General features: G+C 35.8%; 1 protein-coding gene and 2 long non-coding RNA genes across 19 annotated transcripts in view; 2 read left to right on the top strand and 1 right to left on the bottom strand.

The window, feature by feature from the left end:
* The window catches only part of myo16 (myosin XVI), a 360,917-nt gene that overhangs the window by 227,553 nt on the left and 109,350 nt on the right, over positions 1–24,014 (bottom strand). The gene's annotated exons all lie outside the window — the stretch shown is intronic.
* On the top strand, positions 11,179–12,140 carry LOC147842257 (uncharacterized). Of its 2 annotated transcripts, XR_015499093.2 has the most exons (4): positions 11,179–11,241; positions 11,526–11,563; positions 11,859–11,886; positions 12,014–12,140. It is a non-coding gene; the product is annotated as an uncharacterized LOC147842257 (long non-coding RNA). The 2 variants fall into 2 exon arrangements; XR_015499094.2 differs by lacking the exon at positions 11,526–11,563.
* LOC148679655 (uncharacterized) lies at positions 12,373–13,433 on the top strand. The gene is made up of 3 exons (XR_015944783.1): positions 12,373–12,507; positions 12,614–12,717; positions 13,296–13,433. It is a non-coding gene; the product is annotated as an uncharacterized LOC148679655 (long non-coding RNA).

The raw sequence follows: 24,014 nt of genomic DNA, 5'->3' as shown, positions 1-24,014 counted from the left end.
ATTTTAATTAGCAAAAAGTATAAATATTGCAATCATAAACATTAGGTAAGCAGGTTACATTGCAACATAGTGTCCCAACAACACACAAGATTCCAGCAACAAGCTATTTGGCTATCTGCACCAGACGCAACACGACATAAACATTAAAAAACAGCCATTCTGAAGCACAGAATAGTGCACTTACTGCACTTCAATAAAATAAGGCTTATAATCAAATTAATACTTATTAAATGTCTTTAACATTATTATAACATTAAATGCTTATTGACAGCAGCATGGTGGCACAGTGGTTAGCACTGTCGCCTCACAGCAAGAAGGTCGCTGGTTTGAGTTCAGGCTAGGTCAGTTAGCATTTCTGTATGGAGTTTGCATGTTATCCTCGTGTTTGTGTGGGTTTCCTCCACGTTCTCCAGTTGAATGTAAGAGTGTATGGGTGTTTTCCAGTACTGGGTTGCAGCTGGAAGGACATCCGCTGCATAAAACATATGCTGGAATAGTTGGTGGTTCAATGTTGAGTGAGTGACATTTGTTGCTCTACACTGATAAAATAAACATAGGCTAGTTTAGTTTAGTAGCTTAGCTGCTCAAGTCATGGTGACATTTGTAGCATTTAAGACTAAATAAAGCATAACCAGTGCCTAAGGTGAACACGGCCATAGAAGTTTACTGTTTTTCAGCTGCGAGAAAATGAAACCATTTCTAAGAAAGAAACTTCATCTGATAGTTAGAACAAAAACTCATTTTAATATGGAAAATGTTATTGTGGGTCACCACTTGTAGCTAGGATATGGCGTAAGCTCGATAGTCAGGCATACTTTCTCCTGTTGGTGTCGTCAATCTGACATCCTGGGTTTGCGCCATATGAGAGGCAGGATGACATTGTTTTAAAGTGCAATGTCTAGTTTAACCACTGGGTGTCAACCACTGGGGTCAATCTTACATACTGCACCTTTAACTTATTGAAATAACCCAGTAAATGACACATTTCAATCTTGACACTTCTGAAGTTACGTTGTTTACTAAGACCAAAGCAAAGTGAAAAGTTGCGTATTCTAAGCAGATATAGCTTGAAACTATAATCTCATTCAGCCGTAATAATCAAAGAACTTTACAGATGCAATGATATTACCCACTGCTGTTACCTAGTTTAGGGCTGTGTAATTAATCGAAAATCCGATTTCGATTATGGCTTCTAACGATTAATCGAGATAAACGATTATTCCATTATTTACCGCCCCCTGTCCAGTTGTCCTCACTTGTAGCTCTTAAAAGCGCGAAAGACTGCATGCTTACGTGTGTGCTGCGCGCAGACAGTCAGAAGCATGCGGTCTGCACTTGGTCTCATTCGCACATTGTGACGAGCAGAGCACACACATCTAAAGACATTAACGTGAGCGCTTTAATGTTCAAATAGGTGTCAAAACGCAGTGTTTAGTGATTATTCATATTAACCCTCATTTTGTAAAAAACAAACGAGTTGAGAATCAAGACACATGAAAGCGAAACCATTAAAGTGATAGAGCACAGCTGCCGCCTGTTTTATCATGATTAATAATTATTATTAATAGATTAATAAAAGATTAAAAAATTAATAATCTTTGCTATGATGACAGCTCATAATATTTTAGTAGATTTTTTTTTAAATACAAACATTCAAATTCAAAGTTTGATTCAAAAGCTTAATTAGGGTAATTAGGCAAGTCATTATTTAACAGTAGTTTCTTCTGCAGACAATCAAAAATATATATTTCCTAAAGGGGCTAATAATATTGACCTTAAAAGAGGTTTCAAAATATTTAAATTTGCTTTTATTCTAGCCAAAACAAAACAAATAAGCCTTTCTCCAGAAGAAAAATATTAGAGGAAATACTGTTAAAATTCCTTGCTCTGTTAAACATCATTTGGGAAATATTTATTTTAAAACAATTCTCAGGAGTGCTAATAATTTTGACTTCAACTAATAATCGTTTGGAATTATTGTGATTACAATTATGACCAAAATAATCGTGATTATGATTTTTCCCAAAATCGAGCAGCCCTAGTTATCTAGCTGGGTACTATTTTCAGGCTCTGCATAATATCATTGCACCTGTTGCACCCATGGTACAGCAGCAACGTTCCTTGATCATTACACCACAATCGGAGTATAGTTCTGAGCCATACTGGCCTTCATACATAGTATTACATACTGTGCTTTTAATAGCCATTCTCTTGAAAATAAAAGATAAATAAATTTCAAATTTCAAAATGCGAGTAACTGAAGACAGAATTTTTCAGTTTTAAGTGAACCATCCCTTTATAAAGCTGTTCAGCAATTGGCTCAAATGACAGATTCAGCATTGATAGTGCCTGCTGTTTGCATGAGCTCAAGACTATAATTTACTAAATGGCCCACTCAACCACGGAGAAATGGGTTAAGTCTGTGCGGTCATTAGGAGGACAGGTTTTCTGCTGACTGCAAAGTGAGAAAACAACCTGTGCATGCTAACTTGGAGCTCTGCGGCCTGATGAGCACATCTGTTAGATGGTCCGGCTGCAGGCATTAGAGGAAACACCAGAGACCACCCGCCTGTGTGTTACTGACCGCAACAAAACTGAGGTCAGCAGACAAATTTACCCCACACTGCGGTCAAAAAAGAAATAAATAAAAAATCTGTGCTACTGATCCTCCTCAAGTCACTGCAGACTACTTCTGCACCCATTTTTGTCATATGTGGGTCAGATACACCCGTCGTAATGACTAACTGGACGTTTGCAGAACTCGAATAGACCACGCGCGGATGGTCTAACATTCACATCAGCCACCCCGGGATGAAATCTGGACCTCTGTGGAGTGATCTAAGCATTTGGACGCTCTGGTTTATAGGAATGTGCTCTGTTGGCACTCGTCTGATAAGGCTAATATGTGTTTTCCTCTGCGTGGCTGATAATCTGCTGCATTTCCTACGTCTTGATGTCGGGCGCAAGAGTGGGCGAAATTCAACCTGTCACGGGAAAATGGGAAAACAGCTGTTGGAGCCATATGTGGCGTTTCCATGGAAACCAGGCATGGGGAAAAGAGAGGATGGGAGAGGAATAGGGAAGATAGCGGGAGATGAGAAATTAAAAGATAAGAAATATGGATATAGCGCAAATGCTCTCCATAATTTTGAATGCCACGGACTGCCACATACAGTATGATGAGCTCTTTTTGAAGAATTCCTAAAATATACAAGCAACTGCAGCAAACATCTTCATATATAAACAGTCATTTATATGGTGAAATAAATATTTCTGTATAATATTAGTTTTTAATCCCACAATGAGAATTTTATTTATGTTCGAAAACATTATCATAACACATCATGATTTAAAGAAACAATAAAAAACTGTGATAATGTCAACAAATTAAGTGCCGGCAATCCAAGTTCAATTTCTGGCTGGAATTCCTGGCTTTCGATGCTTATCTGTCAGTAATCATCACTATTCTATTCTAATAGAGGTGAAAAAAACCTTAAAACATTAATTCAAATTAAATAAAATTAAGTGTAATTTAAAATATTTACATGTTGCCATGATCATTCAATTATGATGCAGACACAAGAAATCAACATCTCAACAAAATCAAGGTCAATTCAAGTTGAAGTCCTGGTTCGAAGTTCTTTCAGTGCTTATTTTTATTTGTCTGTAATCTCCACTGTTCTATCCCAATAACGGTGGAAAAACCCTAAAAAATTATTTAAATCAAATAAAATTAAGTGTCATTTCAAATATGTACACATTGCCATGAACTTACCATTATGATGCAGACACAAGAAATCAACGTCTCATTTTTGATAATTAAAAATAATGTTGATGCGCCAAGTTGTTAGGATGTAACAATTCACTCAACTAAAAAAAATAAATAAATAAATAAAAAATAATAAATAAATAAATAAATGTAAAAAATCCTGATTGTTTTCACTAAATTTGTAAAGTCACATTCTTCACATTGTTTAGTAAAATACAGATATATTTAGTCAAACAACGAAACTAAAAATGCAATTTTAAAACAAATCAAACCAAATCTAATTTAAATAATTTAAAATACAAATAAAAAAAGAATATTTAAGAAGTTTAATAATTTACTTTAATATTACTTTAACAACAACAACAACAACAACAACAATAATAATAATAGTAATAATAATAATAATAATAATAATAATAATAATAATAATAATAATAATAATAATAATAACAACAACAACAACAACAACAACAACAACAACAACAACAACAACAATTACAATAATAATAATAATAATAATAATAATAATAATAATAATAATAATAATAATAATAATAATAATAATAATAGAAATCTCTTCCAATTTTTAAATTGTATTAAATCAAAGAAAGTAAACAAAGAACATGACAATTTGTACATCTTACTGCCTATTCAGTATAATTTGTTCACCTCCATTGCACGCTAAGCCAGTTTGCTGTAAACACAAGGGTCCCTGGTGATCAAAACCTGAATCTCGATTCATTAAACATACCAACCGATTTGAATCATCAAATATATTTAAATAGACTTTCAAACAGCTCAACGTGAAATCCATCAGATTTGATGCTCAGCAAACTTTAGTTTGCAATGTTGCATAATAGGTTTGTAGCAAGCTTTTTTTCTCAACAAGATGTCAACTACTGTCCTGGTATACATAATACGACATTTCAACAAGCAAATTATTTCGAAAATATGGTCATTTATATTTCAGTTTTTGGGTTTTCGTTAAACAAGTGAAAACTTTTCAATGTTTGCCCAAATCGTTGCATAATCATAGCCTCCGTTGACTATAAGGGTTGTCAATATGTGTTTAAATAGGAGATTAGGATCTTGAGGACTTTGTCTCTAAGGATATTGTGTCAGGTATACAAACAAACACTTTAGAAAATTGCTTCTGTTATAGTTTGAACTCTTGAGTTAAATCACGGCTGAACTGAAGTGTATGAGTGTATCTTGCATAATACACTTCAATAGTGTATTGTATTCAACAGCATAGTCCTCTACAGCATTAGCACTAATATAATAGGCAAGGGGAGCCAGTTGTCTAGGCAAAATGAGCAGGCCCAGACCATGTTAATGTATACCGCTAATGGGAGGGGGACTGCACACAATAAATTGAAGTCTCTGGAGGTTTGAATTCAATCAGTGGCACCACAAACAGACATATCAAATCATTCAGATTGCGTGTACACATCCATTTGAAATGCATTAGGGAAGTTTATTGCCAAAACCTAGTGAACTGCACTGCTGTCTATGCCCCCTTGTAAGACAGCATAATGAAATGAAACCTCACAAGAAACATGGCACATGCTGTTGATAGAGCATCTCATGTGAAACCTAACTCACAGTTGGTTTCAATAGAGTTTGGTGACAGCATGCAACCTAAGCTAAGCTAACATGCTCAGCACCCATACACCAACTCTGTATGGGTTTTGTAACTATAGTAACTTCAAAAATACTCAAAATTTTACTACACTACCTATTCTTTAACTGGAGTAAAGCCATAAACACAAATCTAAATGTGTTTTACTACCATACCTGGCAATATCTGGAATTCCATGAGACAGGGGGTAGGGGGTTGGGGTGAGGTTGTTTGTCTGAATAACACAGTTGAGAACCAGGTTAGTAACTGTACTGAAGTGTTAGTAATTGTAAACTGGGTTTTGGGCGGTCACTGTGATCAGATACTATACAAAAGTTACCAACCTCGGGGTGTCACAGACTGAACCTAAAAGCTGAGAACCGGAGGCGAGGTGAAATTACGGGAGTTTTTCGGGAGAAATAACAAAACGGGAGGGTGGCGGCAGAAAGGTCTGAAATACGGGAGACTCCTGGGAAAAACAGGAGTGTTGGCTGGTATGTTTACAATAGCACTGTATGCATGCTCATTTTTTTGTTCATTTGGGAAAAATAAGCATAGCATAGATTTCAGTATAGTATATTTGCAGCCTTTGTAGAAAGCCATAGGAACAAAAATAACCCTGATTCCATAGTTACCATAGTTTAAAAGTAGCAATTGTTTTACCGTAGTATTTGTAGGAAATCAAAAATAACCATGTTTTTACAATAGCACCAATAGTCTGATTTTGTTTTGCAGTAAAATCATAAATACAAACATATATGATCTACACAAATTCATTGTTTTACCTTATCAAAGAAAAATTTAGGCAACATTTTGTAAAGAAATTTTTTATTTTTTTTTTACTAAGATTGCCTCAGTAAGTACGGAGACACTCTTCAAATGGATTCTCCTTCAATGTTACATCGACTCTAACTCTTTCCTTGCATGACTGTAATTTCTCCATATTCCTCCATCAATGACAAGTGATTCCAGGCTTTCATCCCTTAAAAGAATAGTCATCTCCTTTGGAAAACAGCAAAGTAGGTTTCTCTTCAGTTCTAAACCTAGCAGAAGTCCGTTGGGAGTTCCAGTGAAGCGTAGATGTTTCATGTTTATAAAATGGGCTTTGGAGGTCTGGCTATGTTTTTGTGATCAGGGGAAAGTTCGGACCTCCACAATAAACGGTGATGGACATGGAGGCGATGTTAAGGTTAAAATGGACTCACTGGGGTGGAAAAGGTACTTCAGTTCCTTGAAGGAGCTGAAAATATTAATAACAGAAAATCCTGATAATGCATCATTCCATTGATTTTTTTTTTTTTGGGGGGGGGGGGGGTTTCACTCCGAAATGACAATTGACAACCACGTTATCATATTCCATCCCATGCCTGGCAGAAGGTGCACTGTCTTGGATCAATGGACTCAAGTCAGTTTGGTCTTCAAGAAAAATAGGTAAGATACAGTAGGCTGCTTTAATCAACATAATGCAAACATTCTGACCTGAATTTCAGCAAAACCAGCAGTAAGGTCTGTCTGTTTAGGAGCCAAAAATTTATGGAAAGAACCTTTCGTAATGGAACTTATAACAATAAGGAAAAACATTACGACTGTCTGCTTACAAAAGTGCCATTCCACCAAGACCTGACTTAGGAAGACTTCTGAAGGTTGCTTGTGGTATCTGGGACCAAGAATTTAACAGCTGATCCTTCAAATCCAATAGGTTGCAAGGTGGAGTGGCAAGATGTTTCCCGTAGCATGACACTCCTTCTATGGCCTTGTCATCATCCCAAAGTGCATTCTGCTACCATAGTAAACCTTTTCAAGGTAAGTGTTGCATACTGTATACTTGGGTGATAACAGCCAGGCAAACCTGAAACATCCACTGTTTCAAGGTCCAGTACTACTGCTTAGATTACCAGAGTAGGCACTAGGGTTGTCATGAAACTGGAATTTCTAACTTTGATTGATTCATTCATTTATTTTATTTTCTGCTTAGTCCCTTTATTAATCCGGGGTCGCCACACCGGAATAAACCGCCAACTTATTCAGCACATTTTTTACGCAGCGGATGCCCTTACAACCACAACCCATCTCTGGGAAACATCCATATACAATTTAGGACAATTTAGCCTACCCAATTCACCTGAACCGCATGTCTTTGGACTGTGGGGGAAACCGGAGCACCCGGAGAAAACCCAGGCGAACAAAGGAAGAACATGCAAACTCCACACAGAAACGTCAACTGACCTAGCCAAGGCTCGAACCAGCGACCTTTTAGCTGTGAGGCGACAGCACTACCTACTGTGCCACTGCGTTGCCTTCTAACTTTGATATGATCCCTTTAAAAAAAACTATCGATATTTGATTCCATTTTGATAATTTGAGGAAATCATGCTAAATTAATTATATTAGTGCTATTACTTAGCACTACTCTGTAGCAATGCTTGCATATCATCCTGTTCATGTTCTTCCTTGTTTATGCATTTGTTTGTTCAAAAACCTTCACAAATCAAAATCTGTTGATGGGATTCAGAACTTGCCATATTGCCACTGGATACTGAATAGATGAGGCTGTGTACCGAAGAACCCTCACATGCAGCGCGTGTGAAATTGCCAAAGGTGAGAGAGTGTGAGATCATAACCAGTACTGATACTAACCAAAAGTAAGATTGCTACTTATTAAATATTCCAGTATCAATACTTATTAAAACATCAATATTTTTGACACCACTAAAAGGCAAGTTAAATCCATATTGATTAAATAGTTTTTTTCAGTAGTTAAGTTGAACTTTAAATCTCCATCTGCATTGTTTCTTCATTCGCAAGTTCATTTGCACATGTTGAGTGAATGGTGCATTGCAGGAATGCCACTAGCACTGCATCCCAGTTGGCTGTGAGGGGCTTGTAAACGCTCTCGTTCGCTCACTCCCAGAGCTCTGTCATTATTCCATTATCCTGACAGCCATTTTATGTTTCCTCCGCAAACCACCTGCCAAAATACATGACCATGATATGTTACATCATTCCGCCCTATTCCGCAGCCTCTCGAAAGTAGGAGAAGGCACTTCAATCTTAATCCTTGTGTAAAGTGACTACAGAGTCTCTTGAGGTTTAGGCAATCATTCCCTGGGGGGAGTTGCTGAAGAGATGCTCCTGACCTCTTGCTCTTTATAAAATAATGGGAACTGTAGTTTGTGGTCATTTTTAATTTGCATTGCAGAGAGGAAAGAGGGATTTAGTGGCATTTACGGAGACCCAGAGGCACAGTGTGGTCGAAAAAATGATGCCCACCCGTACAGTCCTTTAAGGAATGCATTTGTCTTCTCATTTTCTTTGTACATCTGAAATTTACATCTCATATTTCTACTAAGACTTTAATCACATTGGATAGCTTATTTGTGACGGTTAAATATAGGTAAACTACACTCTATCTAGTAGAGCAATGTTATTAAGATAGTGGTTGGTTTTCGGTATTGGGTAGGGTTTACATTTTAATTTAAGGTACAATTCTCTCTATTAACAAACCTTTAACAAAGAACTGTAGCTCAAACTACAAAGTTGCTTCTTATTAATAGTTTGCAAGGTAGTAGTTGGATTAAGTTATTGAGCAGGATTATGGATATAGAATAAGATCATACTTTAGAAGTTCTAATAAGCAGTCAATATATTAATAATATGCAGGTAATAAGCCAGAAGCTAATAGTTGAAATTAGTAGTTAATCTAGTTACCTTGGATTACAGATGTAGAATATGGTCAAGCATTATATGTGCTTTAGAAGTACTAATCAAAAGCCAATATATTATTAGTAGGCATGACTGAAGTGCTCTTGTGATACAACCTGTTGGTTGTACTTACAATGTACTGTAACCTGAGCATACCGAATAGCATTAACGTCAAAACTTTAGGAGATACAGTTGAATAAAGAGTGATGCGAGACCATTTACATCAACTTTTACAAATTCTTTTGATAATGATACAAGCCAAATTTAGTGTAAATCGAACAAACAGCCTGCAGTTCAGATAAATAATAAAATTGGAAATGCATTGTAGACCTTTAACCCTACTTACACTACATCCTTCTTCCATTAAAGGGCCCATATTATACATGAAATAGGGTCATATCTTGGTTGTAAGGGTCTCCAACAACGGTCTAATATGCATGCAAGGTCCAAAAACACTTTCATGGTCTTAAAATCTGCATTTACTTTTACCAAATTATTCCAGCGACTCCCGTACACTGTAAAAAATTTCCAGGTTTTCACAACAAGTTACTGTAATTTTTCACAGTAAATTACATTAGTATCCCTTCACAGTATTTAACTGAAAAATTCACAGTAATATGTTGTATTCATAATTTTATTGTGAAATTACGGCAGGTAGCATGATTACAGCAAATTACTGTGAAAAGGGCTATATCTTTTGCACGTTAGTTATAGAAATTCAAACCTTTTTTAATTCAACATAGAAATTAATACAAATGAACTTTTAACAGATAATAACAGAATGTTATAGCCCCCAAAACGATTTGGTTACCAACATCTTTTTGGTTGTACTGCACCTTTATTTAATTTTATACAGTTAACATAGAATAGGAAATAATATTTAATGAACAACTGTGTGCTTAGCCAAAACATAATAAACTGGAATAAAAAGTAATTAATTAATGAAACCAAAGACTGTTAAACAGCCAACAATTATTTCAATGTCAGGGTAAATGTCTGCTTTAGACGGATGAGTATTGGGCACCTGTCATCGCCTGGAGGTCACTAATCTTTAATTAAGAACTAAATATATATATATATATATATATATATATATATATATATATATATATATATATATATATATATATATATATATATATATGAATATATATATATATATATATATATATATATATATATATATATATATATATATATATATATATATATATATATATATATGAATATATATATATATATATATATATATATGAATTATTTTTTTTTAATCTATATAAATAAACCACAGATTAGAGTTTTAAACAACTACATTCTAGCATGAAAAACAGTTAAAACTTCATTTTCGGACGCATATAGAGCCATCGAAGACGGGGCAATTGTCCCAATGTCTAGCCTGAAGACAGGCGCCTCTCGGCGGATACATGAGTAATGAGCGCCGTTACCGCCTGGAGGTCAGATCTCCGCTACCGGCAAAACACACTTAAAATTACACACAATCTTTACTAACAATCCACAGATTTGAGTTTTGAAGAACTACATTCTCGCATGAAAAAGTGTTAAAACTTTATTTTATTACATATTACAAGCAATATTTATAATATTATGTGCCTTCTCATCCACCATTACAGCTTGATGCAGCTTGGTGCAAAATGAATCCTAGGAGGAAAAAATAATAATTCTCAATACACTCCAAACGAACTTTATTCTTATTGTTAAAATCAGAGATATGTAATATTTTGAATGGCGAAGAAAATAATTAACTTTATATTTCAATCAATATATTACTTTTGCACTGCTTCGGTTCAGGACTCGTGTGACATTGAATCAGATTCAAATATTTTATCAGACGTGTTCATGAGCTTATAGTCATCAACAAGCAATTCGTGTACAAGCAGTACACGAACCAAGCAATATGATGAAATATTAATGAATTATATGTTTGCGTCTTACAATATTATACAAAACGGAATCGTTTTCAGGCGAATTCGACTCTTTACTGTTCACTTAAAGGAGCCGAATTCGACTCTTTACTGTTCACTTAAAGGAGCCGATTCATTTAACAGAACTGACTCGACTCGACCGCAAACAAGCGCCATCACCACAGACAACGCCTCCCTCGTCTCTTCACCCAACGGATTCATCCTCGGTAAGTGTTAAAATATGACTTTTGTCCGTTAAATGATTGTTGTATGTGTATTTCTGTATAGTGCATGTCATTTAACAGGAATTTACCGAGTACTTCAGTTGTACTCGCACGTACAGGGTTTAAGCGCGCCTTTTTTTAAAACAAGAAATTAACGACGCCAGATGGTGATTGTAGTGTTTTCTGAGGTAACGTTAACTTATTAGCATAACGTTAACGTTAGTTCCTGAAAAAAGAAAGGGAATTTTCTTTAATTAACTTCTTGTTAACTGCATTTTCTGTTTCAGTACAAGACTGAAGTAAAGGTGAAATGACTAAAGTTAACGTAAGCTCTGACCTTCACTTAAGTTAACGTTACGGTTACGTTAGTCACCATCATGTACGTTAATTTTGTTCACTGTAACGTTAACGTTAAGTTAGTTAAATAAACTAAACTCATTATGAAACAAGTCTTAACTGTTTTATTAAATGAGGCTTATAATACAATTCAGTTATATTCTTTTAAACTAACACAGTACATATTGTATATTTCTCACTGGTGTTAATGCAGTGCTAACATTTAATAATGAGAACTAATTGTATATTGTCACTAACTGTAGATTTTATTTTTTGGTGTATAGGTGTACCTGATAATAGCTGAAGTGTGAGGTGAGTGTAAATTCTGAGCACACAAATATAACCTAAATTCATTATCACAATCTAAACCTATATATATATGTGTGCGTGTGTTAGGTTGAGTCTTATTCTACTCTTATTATATTCATATTTTTTGCAGCCACAGCCATTGATGTTGAAACACTGATGCTACCAATCAACCCTCGCTTGATTATTAAAGGTAATGTTGATGCCTTCCTCATTTTTATTAGATTTTTAAATGTCAGGTTTTTCACAGATTTGTTGTGAGCAGTTTCTTGTACAAACTCTTTTTCTTTTTCCAGAAGTTCCACCAGTACCTCCAGTAGTAGTAAATATTAGACAAAGATTTTTTTAAACTATAGTTTTTATTTTTATTAGCAATTTTACTCGGCATGTGTGTTTGTTTGCTTGGTTTTTGATAGGCAGAGCATGGAATGTCAACTTTGTTTCTACAAACAAATTTAATTATTCACAAACACCTCTAATTTAGTCCTTCTTTCCCCCTTTTAGTCTTATTCCTTGGACTCGGAGGGTCGAGTGGTCATGGGACCTCACCTGGATTTCACAACTGACTTTGGATCTGGTCTGAAACTGAAGTATGCTGAAGATGCCTTTTACACTCTGGAATTTAAGGTAATGTCAACAATAAATATTGTAACTGAGGGCTTTTTTTGGGGGGGTTAAACAAGGAATGTATAGGAGCACAAGTCATGACTCCCCTTGTCCCCTTGTTATAAAGGGCCGTGTTGCAGACACAATTTGTTTGTCTGTGCTGGAGACCAGAGGGGAAGCTGTCTTTAAAAGGATGGGGCTCTTATACCATATGTGAAGTTACCTATTCAGGTGAGTGGATTACATGCAAGTCATTGCAAATGCATAAATAGTGGGAAATTTTTACTGGGCAGCACAAATTAAGTGAAACTCAAAAAACATTGAAAAATATTTGGAATATTTGCAAAAAACTTGATTGAAATGAATACAACACAAGTGCTATATCACTTCAATCAAGTTTTTTTTGCAAAATTTTCCTAATATTTAAATCATGAAAAATTAGCTTGATGCAAGAAACATCCTGCTAGTATTCAAGAGCAAGTACTGTGATGCATGTGTTAACTTTGCAATAAGTGTGAACCCAGCATTAGATTATAGTCTGTAAACAGAAGGTGTAAATCAAATCAACTGTTTTAAAATGCTCTGCCTAGGTCATTAAAACCACTATTTGTTGTTGGACTGTTCTTGAATGTGTGTTTGTGATGGAAATGTTTTTCAGATGTTTTTGTTTAAATGATTGCAGTTTGACTGAGCTACAGTATTGTCAGCATGTTCAAACTGAGCTAACAGTAATTTTGCTCTGTAGTGCAGCAGTAGTGTCCCAGTAGTGTTGTATGAAGCTAACTGTTTGTCTGCCCTTTTGCTTATAGGTGCTTTTTGGGCACCAGTTTGGAGATGGAAGACAGACGAAGTCAAAGAAGCAGAGAAGACACATCAACCAGCAAGTGTGTAAAATTATCAGGAAAATGATTGACCTTGAATAGACGACTGCCTAATTTAGCAAGAAGTTTTGTCTCTTTCTCTCATGTGTGTGTGTATATATATATATATATATATATATATATATATATATATATATATATATATGTATATATATATATATATATATATATGTATATATATATATATATATATATATATATATATATATATATATATATATATGTATATATATATATATATATATATATATATATATATATATATATATATATATATAATGAGAGAGAGAGAGTGCACTCTGAAGCACTGCTTTTTATATGTATGCTACATATGATGTCAGATTTTTTTATTAATATGTTCTTATAGTATTTTTTGAGGCTTCACCTTCACCTTTTGAAAGTTTTCTGAAATGTTTACACAGATGTCATTAAGCTGTTAAATAAATCTGTAAAATGTATGTGTGTTTGTTTTTATTTTGATTTTAGAGTCTTTTCAGATCACCCAAAAATGAAGATTCTGTCGTCATTTACGCTTCCTCAGGTTGTTTGGACACAAAGAGGAATATTTGATATTTTTATTCTTGTGTTTAACAAAAAAAATCATTTTTAACAGAGCTGGAACAACCTGAGGGTGAGTAAATCAAGATAGAATTTTCATTTTTGTGTGATTTAAATTTGCTTTGAAATTTTACTGCACCAAACTGTTAAATTACAGTAATCCGGGATATAACTGTAACTTTACAGTTAAATCAGGTATTTAAACTGCAACCTACTGCTAAATCACAGTAATCATTTTGCAAATTCACAGTAAAATATAGTTAATTCTACAAGACAATACTGTGAAATTACAGTAACGGACTTTATTATCTACTGTAAAGTTACAATATATGGTTGTAATTTCACAATAATTTAATGTGACAAAACCACAGTAAATTACTGTGAACTACCTCACAATAATTTACTGTGAATTTACATACAGTAATTTACTGTGAAAGTAATGCAATTATTAGCCAGTAATTTACTGTGAATTTAAGGTCAAATTTTTTACAGTGTATGAATCGTCCAGTGATTCATTTGTTCCCAAACTCATCCTTAGCGCGAAGCTAATCTGCGCTGATTGGACCGATGAGAGTCTGTTGCGATTGGTCGACTGCCTTCAGTCAGAGAGTGAAATGCCCAACAGCTAATCAGCAATATAAAAGTAATCACAGTTCATACACGCTCGATAGTGTAGGCATGGATTTTAGCTGCCAGTGGGTCAATGTAAATACAGACTATGAACTTGAAAATGCAGACGACTAACTATTTTTTTTTAGCAAAAACTCCAAAAACTGTCGAGGAGATCTTCTAGCTTGTCTCACTCTGCTCTTTTCACAGACACACACACAAACACACATATTGACCTCGTCCTTGCGCACACACACACAAAAACACACACCTCCGGACGACAGTGAACGCACACGCGCACACACTACCCTCGTCCACGGAGCTCCGTAAACAAAACAGCATGCATCGCATTTTTAACGCGACTTTACACGCGATAAGAGAATATAGCCAGTTAACCTGATACAGTACACCCGGTTACAAGTAACAAATCACAACTAAATACATTTGCAAGCTAGAGTAAACGAGGCAACAACTTTAATCGCACGTACTTATACTTGAGAAATGGAGGAAGAAACCCATCCTGACGTCCATCAGTAAGTTACTCTTTACTGATCCTTCCTTTAACAAACGCCGATGAAGTATTCTTTGTAGCATGTAGTTTGCAGAAGTTTCCAGTAGTTTCCAACTGCTTGGTTATAATGCTGAGGTTTTATCTTTGGGTAGAGACTCGATAATATCCATCTGCAGTGTGACTTCAATCGACCGGCATGTTTGTGTGTGTGTGTTTGTGGTTGTGTGTGTCTGGGTTTCTGTGTTAGAGGGCAGGGCCGCAGTTTTCAAATCTCCCGGGTTTGCGCGTGCACGTGAATAAGTTGGTTTCGTTCGTACGTCATGGCGAAACACCTAATGACTCGGTATCAAGGCGACTCGTTTGAAGCACTATGAGTCGACTCTTTTATAGATGAATCAACTGTTTTAAACACTGTACTCTTACAGATTTAAGCCTTAGCTGGATACTTCACTTCACTTAGAGCTGTGTGACACACTACCTGGAGGGGAATTTTCAAAAACCCATAATATGGGCCCTTTAAGAATTCATCAATCCTTCAATCATACCATAAAGTAAGTACTACATTACCTCATTACAGCACCAGCTGGTATACAAAATGTGTGCATCTGAGTAGAACAAAATGTTTGGGGCCATGTGCATGTTTATGATTTCTGATACACATTTAGGCCAAAAGACAGAAAAAGGAACAACAATTAACAAAACAGTAACATTGAATGTGAGTTTCACAGAGACACAATATGCACATTTGGTACCTGAACCCCTTAAAAATTTTAAAAAGACAACCTGTTTTCTGAAGTGCGAGAATATATTAATGTGTGTGAATTTCATAATATTTATGAAACTGACACTGAGAATAACATTCAATACCAGCCAAATAACCGGCCAAATCCTGAGGCAAACACAGTTTCCATCTGCATTCAGAAACAGCGCATAAACCAATCCAGTTGGAATTGATTTTATCATTCTGTATTCTGAGAGCACCATATGCTCCTGCTCCCACTCCTATATAGGGCTGATCACGTTAAGACAATGAGTCTGGAGGACTTCTAATAAGAAACACACATCCACAGGTGCCTGCAAGATTACATTTTAAATTCATGATGATGCTGGAATCAGACTGTACAGACCAAACTCTGGAGCTACACCATTCTGGATAAAAAGATCATCTTTTTTAAATATATATTTTTTATTAATAATCACCAAACAGAATTAACTTAACCAAATATGTGGTTTATTTAAAGTATTTGCTGCAATATGAATTAAAACTATTTATTAAGTTTTCATTACCATATATGTTAAATTATATGCGGTTGTTATTTGCACATCTGCAGTCATTGTGATTGATAGAATGAATCATGTTTCTATAGGACTTGCATGAATTAACTTTTCTGAATCAAACTCAAATGTCTTTTCACTCAAATTAAAATGTTTGATATTAACCCCCTCAACTTTTGAAATGACCATGAAAATACCTCAATAAGCTAACACCAACTTTAAAGTAGTTCAAAAAACAACAAGATTTTGTAGATTTTTTTGTGGGAATTTGGCCTGTATTTGACAGAACAGAGCTAGATAGGAAGTTGGAGGGGGGATAGGATCGGGAAAGGTCCAGGAGCCAGGATTCAAACTTGGGATGCCCAAATTGCATTGAAACACTAAACAATAGGCTACAAATAGATATTCTCAACATGCTGGGAACAGAAAGTATCATGTTTTAAGTCAGTCTTTCATTTTGTTAGAGTGTCTAAACATAAGTTGTCCAAACTCCATCCTGCAGATTACAACTCCAATTCGCTTCGACATACCTGCCAGGAAGTTTCTAGAATGCTAGTTAGACCTTGATTAGCTGGTTTAGGTTTGTCTGATTGGGGTTGGAGCTAAACTTTGTAGAACACTGGCCACTTGGGCACCCCTGGTCTAAACAAACATGCATGACATACTTTATCAGTCCATGCTATGTTGTCTCGTTTGGTAACTGTCACGCTTAAACAAAAAAAAAACAAACAACGATGAATCCAAGTGTCTTTATTATTACCAAAGGTAATATGTGCAAAAAAAGTCCAAAACAAACAACAAACTATCCATATGCCGAAGCAGGGAGTGAGTATAAAAGTTCCCGGTTGAACAACTCCAACAAAACGCCAACAAGACTTCTGACAAAACACAGAGACACCAAGAAGAAACAATAACAATAACTGACAACAAAGCAAAGGATTGCCGCTCAGATATGGGCGCAGCTGAAATTAAGCACATCGACATTAGATAATGACACCACGTGATCACAACACAGACACGCAACACAAAGCTCGTGGATTTCAGCAAAACATTACCTTGTGATAACAACATTAAACACCACAGAAAGAGAGCATGCACGCACAACCGTTACAGTAACTAGTTGTCTCGTTTGTTTGAACACAAATTTCACTGATAATGACAGGCTGCAATGTCCAGCAATGATAAATTATATGCAACACTTATACACACTGCAGCCAGCTCGGTGCAATCTCACATTTTGTCATCATAATGTGGAAACAGCTTCAAGAGTGAGCTCATTAGCATTTAAAAAGACAAAACGCAAAACGGCTTACTGGAGACTGTTTTTTGACAGGGTAAATGTTGATTTTATATTACCATTGAGAAACTTAAGCAAAGTAAGTTGTATAGTTTTCATTAAAGTCACCATGGAATTAAAAACTTTTATTATTTTAATATTTATATTGTAGTGCTTAATTTAAATTATGTATCTGTGCACTTCTTTTATACCATGATCTCTAAATTAATTTTCTTCACATCAGGTCACATGGAAAGCCTTTCGAGAGGGGCTATCAGGGAGTACGTTTACCTGGGCACCAATAATCTGTTTTTAATAAGAGTAAGACAATACTCTGATTGAGAGTCTATCATGTAAATAGCAATTTTTGATTGTAATTCAACTAAACAGAAATTAAATTAAGACATGTGAAGTATGCCAATTTAGTCGCAATATGTGTGCAGTACAGACATGTAAATACCTTAATCAAACTCTTACTGTCATGTAGGACTTTTTCGCCCCGTTTTGCGACAGGACAGTCTATACACACACGGCTGTTGGGCACTATTCTCTGCACTTATCGAGTCAGTAAATGACCACAAACACATACACCACAAAAACCGGAAGGTTTTTGTCTTATCCGGCATCTGGTATCAAATTCCATTAAAACTACCCTCTTCCTGCAGCGCATACTTGCATCCAATATCTCGTTTGCCTGGGAGGGGCATGCATGAAATGTTCCCGAATGAAAGTGAAAGTGCTAAACTGCAGTTAAAGTCAACAAAATAGAATATGACACACCCGTAATAACATGAAACTTCTGATAAAGTGTGGATAGTGTGGTAAAGCAATGACACTGATCGAATTATGTGCTATAACATGTACTATAAAACAGGATCATCATGACAGAAACATTCAAATAGCAACTTATGTAAACACCTTTATCATACTACATGTCTTATTCAGATTAAGGCAAATAATTCGATTACTGATGTCCATGTAAACATAGTCAGTGTGTGTCTCGTTCCTGCCCTGCTTCCATGCATTCCTCAATCTCCCTCCATTTCATTAGCAACACCCATCTTCCAATGATCCAATCAGTCCACAATGGACAAAATCATGCACCAAACTACATTGTTTTCTCATTTCAATTGGATGTACATCATGATATTGGAAAAAAACATGACAAACTACTTTCATTTCATGGGGACTTTAAGACCCAAAAGAACCATATCACCTGGTGTAAGTATCCAATGTTCACCTTTAAAGAGCCCCTATTTTGCATTCAGAAGGGTTCAACAACAGGCTGATATGCTTACAATATCAAAAAAACACTTTTACTGTCTTATAATATGCATTTATTTTTACCTAATTATCCCAACGACTCCAATATGATTTGTTTAGCGATTCAATTGTTCCCAAACCCCTCCTTAGCGCAATGCTAATTTGCGTTGATTGGTCCAATGACTGTTATGTTTGTTATGATTGGTCACTGTGTGCAGCACGAGAAAGAAACACCCACCACGGCTCATCAACAATTGGAAGTAGTCAGAATGCAGAGTGTATGTGTGAGCCCAGTGCAGGAGTGCACTAAAGCAATGCAGTTTAACACCAGCATATACTCTGTTCTTAACCATGACACACAATTAGTATTAATGTTTAGTATTAAAAGTTAAACTATTTTGAAGCTTGACTGCCACACGTGTGTAGGAACAGCCGACGGTGGCCGTAGCAATGACAAACAGCAGTGGTTTTCGAGTTCACAAATGCATTTAAATCCGTAAACAAAGCAGCACACGTCGCGTTTTCAACGTGGCTTTAGACGTGATATGAGAATAAAGAGCTCAGCAGATTTTAATCGCACTTATACTTGTGAAATGGAGGAAGAAACTTATTGATTAACTGTGTACTGTAAAGTTCCTATCAAGCACAGAAAAAGTCGCACACATCAATAGTCTTTTCTGATACTTCATTCAGCAAACAGCCAACGGATCCTCTGTTGTAAGCATCTAGATGGCTGAAGCACTTGTCAGAAAAATGACAGGAACACAGCACAAGGCTGGGGCTATAATGCACAGCCTCATCTATGGGTAGGGAAAGTAACTTTTCCTCAAACTTTAGAGCACAGCATATATACAACTTGATTCAACCAAGATCTGCTACAGTGTTTGTCTTCCTCTTTTTCTTACTACAGTGTTTAAGGGCAGGACCGGGGGTTTTAATTTATTCAGGTCTGCACACGCAACAAATAGGCGGGGCTTGAGACTCATTACATCAGCGATTCATTCGAACCACTATGAGTTGGCTCTTTTAAAGATAAATCAATAGTTTTAAACATGGCACACTTTCAGATTTAAGCCTTAGCTGGATATTTAACTTCCATGTAGTGTGAAACAACACTAAGTGAAATTAATTTTTAAAAACCCATAATAGGGGCTCTTAAAGAATAGCAGCATATTGCAAATGGAACATGGCAAATTATATCCTAAACAAATAAACAGAGCAATACTAAATATTCAAGCAAAAAAAGTAACATTTTTATTAGGGAATCAGTTAAGAACTTTTAAAGTGTCTCACACAGAAGTGCTAACCTATTCCTAAATAGTGTGAAACATTGATTTAACCAGGGTTAATCACTGTTCAGAATGACATTAACCCAGGGTTAAGCGCAGAGTGAAAAGCACTTAAGAAAAGTGACACCACTCCACAACGAGATTTAAGATGACAATCACTTAAAGTTTAAGTAAGGGATTTGAACAAAGTATTAAAAGCTGGTGTAAATGCTCCTTGCTTATCCACAAGTGAAAAAAAATGACATTGACAAGGACATACGCTAAAGGAGTAACGACCATAGATCTGCATTTTTATGGGGGATTCATTAAGGTCTAACCCAGAGCTGATGTCAGAAAAATGGGATGCTTCAGTTCACCGCTGAGAGGCCGTGTGAACAGTGTGGCTGAGAGGCAGAGTGTGTAATCTAATTGTGTTTCAGTATCACGGGTGTGTGATCTCCATCTCTCTTACGCCTCGCCACTCGTCGCTGTATAAATGCACATCTGTAACCGAGGAGCCGCCGCTCATCTCAGAGCTCAATGACGCTATGGCTTAATGCTTGTTCATGTGTGAAATATATCTGATGGTTTCAGTCACTGTCTCCAGGGATCAGATCCAACCGAGTAAAATGTTTGGACACAGTCTATCAAGCTTCATTTGTGTGCAATTGCTAAGATAATACACACAATACATGCAGAAGAAATGAGTTACACCAGTCTATAAAGGTAAAGTGAAAAAAATACAAAAATCTTGCAGAACATTTCCTTCTGCCACAGGAACGCAAGTCGATATTTCCCCATCAGTTATCTATTCCTTGAAAATCTCACGTTCTGACCTCTGGAACAACCCTGAACTCCTGATTATGTGGTATTTACACATATTACTGATTTTAAACATGAGGGGTGAGATGGAACATTGCCGACAGAGTTCCCAAGGTTCCTCTGGGATCCCTTCAGCCTGAGGGTAACATGCTCTCTGCATATGAATCCAGAAAATACAGAGCGAAGGTTCCTGTGAAGCACACCAGAGATGGTGAGTTCTGTGGCTTTACCACAAGAGAAAACATAATGGCTGATATGGATCACATGTGCCTTTAATAACCAGACATTTTACAGCCTTGACATCCATTGACAGTCAGTTCACACAATGTGGAGACTATGAGATGGAATGAGAAGTGGCAGATGCTGCTAAAGTCGGGTACCAAAACCCATATAACCGATGTGGGAATTTGTATGCATGTTAAGGCTTCACAATATATCGTTTCAGCATCGATATTACAATGTGCTTATCTGCAATAGTAACATCGCAAGGTCTGCAATGTTGAGTACAAATTATAGTTGACCAGGAGCTATAGAACACATTTGATTTGTAGAGTCTGAGAGTTTAACCATAAAATAGTGAAAATGTATCATTTGCATGTGTTTTTAAGGCCTGTGCCTAAGCATTTTGAGAGAGTTTAAAACATTTGGGCACCAAACATTGTAATGTTCAGAGATGTAACAAAGAATAATTGTATTTAATTACTTATACGGGAAAAACTTAGACATGTTGTCTTGTTTCTGGTCCAAATATCTAAATTTCAAAGTGAAAACAAAATAATTTTACTTACCCCATTGGGTAAGTAAAAGCATATTTTATACAATTGAAAAAATAAATAAATGTAAAATAAATAAAACTATAAAAAAAATTATGTATGAATAATATGAACATAACAATTGATAAAATATTTTTTCATTACAAACCATGACAATATACAGCCACATCGCATTGCTACTCATGTGATATTGTGTTTAAACAACAGTTTGACGGCATAATTGTGTATAAAAAATTTAATTAAACACAGAGAGTTTAAAAATCCTTTTGTATGAGGAACTACTTTCTTCCACCCGAATGATTCTCTAGCGTAATGTCTAAAGCGATGTCAAAACAGGTGATTTTTTTTTTTTTAATCACATTTTAGGATTATAAGGTTAAACGACATGAAATGCCATCAGTCTAGAGAAATTTCCCATTTTTTATTTATTGCAGATGGGATAATCACAACATTTAACCTCGAAAAACCCAAAGCAAAGGAAGCACTACCAGATTACTGTGGTATAAATACAGCATTATAACATAGAAAAGAGAGCGATTGATTTAGAATGTCACTTACCTGTTTTATAAGGATTTTATAATGATTTTTTATTGTAGATTAAAATAAGAAAACACTGAGTTATGCTTCCCTAAGGACTTAGGATTATGCGGTTTATGTTGCCATCATGTTGCAGAACGTCAACTGTCTTTGCTCTGTTGGGTATAACACACTATATCTCCGACGCACTATATTGCTGAGGCACTATATCTCCAAAATTCTAAATATTAAAAATATAGACTATCCTAATAAATAAACTGCATAGTTTCGTTCTAAACAACGAAATTCTTGCCTGACAAAGCCTCAAAAGTACACTATGTTGTCCAACAGCTGCAATATTAGTCAAATATAAAATACAAATACATCATATATCAATAAATAAATCATAAACAAAATTAAAAAATTTAAATAAACAATTAAATATTAAAATTAAACTGAGATTAAAATGTATCAAATACATATACGATTTTTCTTCTCTCATTTCAACACTTCGGGGTAATTATTTCCAAAGATAAGTTGGTGTGAAAAGGCAAAAAGGCAAACTTTATTAATTCTCTGAAGCCTACACATCAAGAAATGAAAATCCAAAGAGTCTAAATACAATATCAATCACCAATCTTTTGACCTTTGTTTGTTTTTTGTTTTTTTAAACCAACGAATTGTAAAGTTTGATTTAGAAGAATTATTTTCACTGAATGAACCATTGACAGTCTCAGCCATCAGCTCTCACTGCACACAGCACTAAATCAACACTGACTCCTTAAGCCAAAACACGGGCACAGTGCCACGGCAAATCAATATTCGGAGTCACTGACTGGTCAAAAGGCATTTGCACAGGACACTGATCACGTCCGGATGGCTGATCAAAACAAAAGCCAAAGTCAATGCCAGTTTAGTAATTAGAGTTTAGTAGGTGGGCTAAAGTTGCCATTCATCCCCAGCCAAAGGTGCCATGTTTCCAGCAGGCACTGCCACAGGAACGCCAGCTGGTACTGTAGACCAGCTGAACCCGGCCGACAGCCAATAAGACAGATGCACATAGTGACCTGCAAAGGCTGCTGGGATATCTGACACAGATTTACCCAGACAGCTGGGGAAATGGTTGGCAGGGACTGAGAGAAGGAAAGATATGAAGATGGAAAGCAGCGCAGAGGAAACGACAAAGGAGCAGATGGACGAGTTTTAGGAGGTAGTAAAACATCACCACATACCAGCAGCGGACTTCACAAGCGCCAATCAAAACGGACCACAATTTGCTAATCGCTTACAGTTATTCGCAGTAAAATAAGGGTGTCCAATCCTGCTCCTGGAGGACCAATGTCCTGTAGAGATTAGCCCCAATCAACTTGAAAGACCTTAATTAGCTGGTTCAGGTGTGGATAATTAGGATTGGTGTTAAACTCTGCTGGACAGTGGCCCTCGAGGAGCAGCGCTGTATTTCATAATGGGATATTCAAACAGATGATATCCAGTTAAACTGAATTGTTCAAAATGGTCTGTCGTTGTAGTGGCTTACTCAATATTTGATGGTAAAATAAAGAAGGAAATCAGAAAATATTTAGTTTCAGTACTTTCAGAGAGTATATTTTAAGTGAGCTCTTGAATTGTGAGTTCATAAAATAGCATATAGTACATCATGGAGTGACAAGCACAGTGAATGCTAAATTTAATAAAGTCAGCTTAGGGCTGGGCGATGTTGCAAAAAAAATATCACAATATCATGTTTATCATTCAATATCAAAAATTATTGAATAT

This window comes from Danio rerio, chromosome 9, assembly GCF_052040795.2.
Source record: "Danio rerio strain M-AB ecotype USA chromosome 9, GRCz13ab, whole genome shotgun sequence".
Taxonomy (NCBI): Eukaryota; Metazoa; Chordata; class Actinopteri; order Cypriniformes; family Danionidae; genus Danio; species Danio rerio.
Note: the sequence above shows the minus strand (reverse complement) of the source record. Positions and strands in the feature narration are given on the sequence as shown.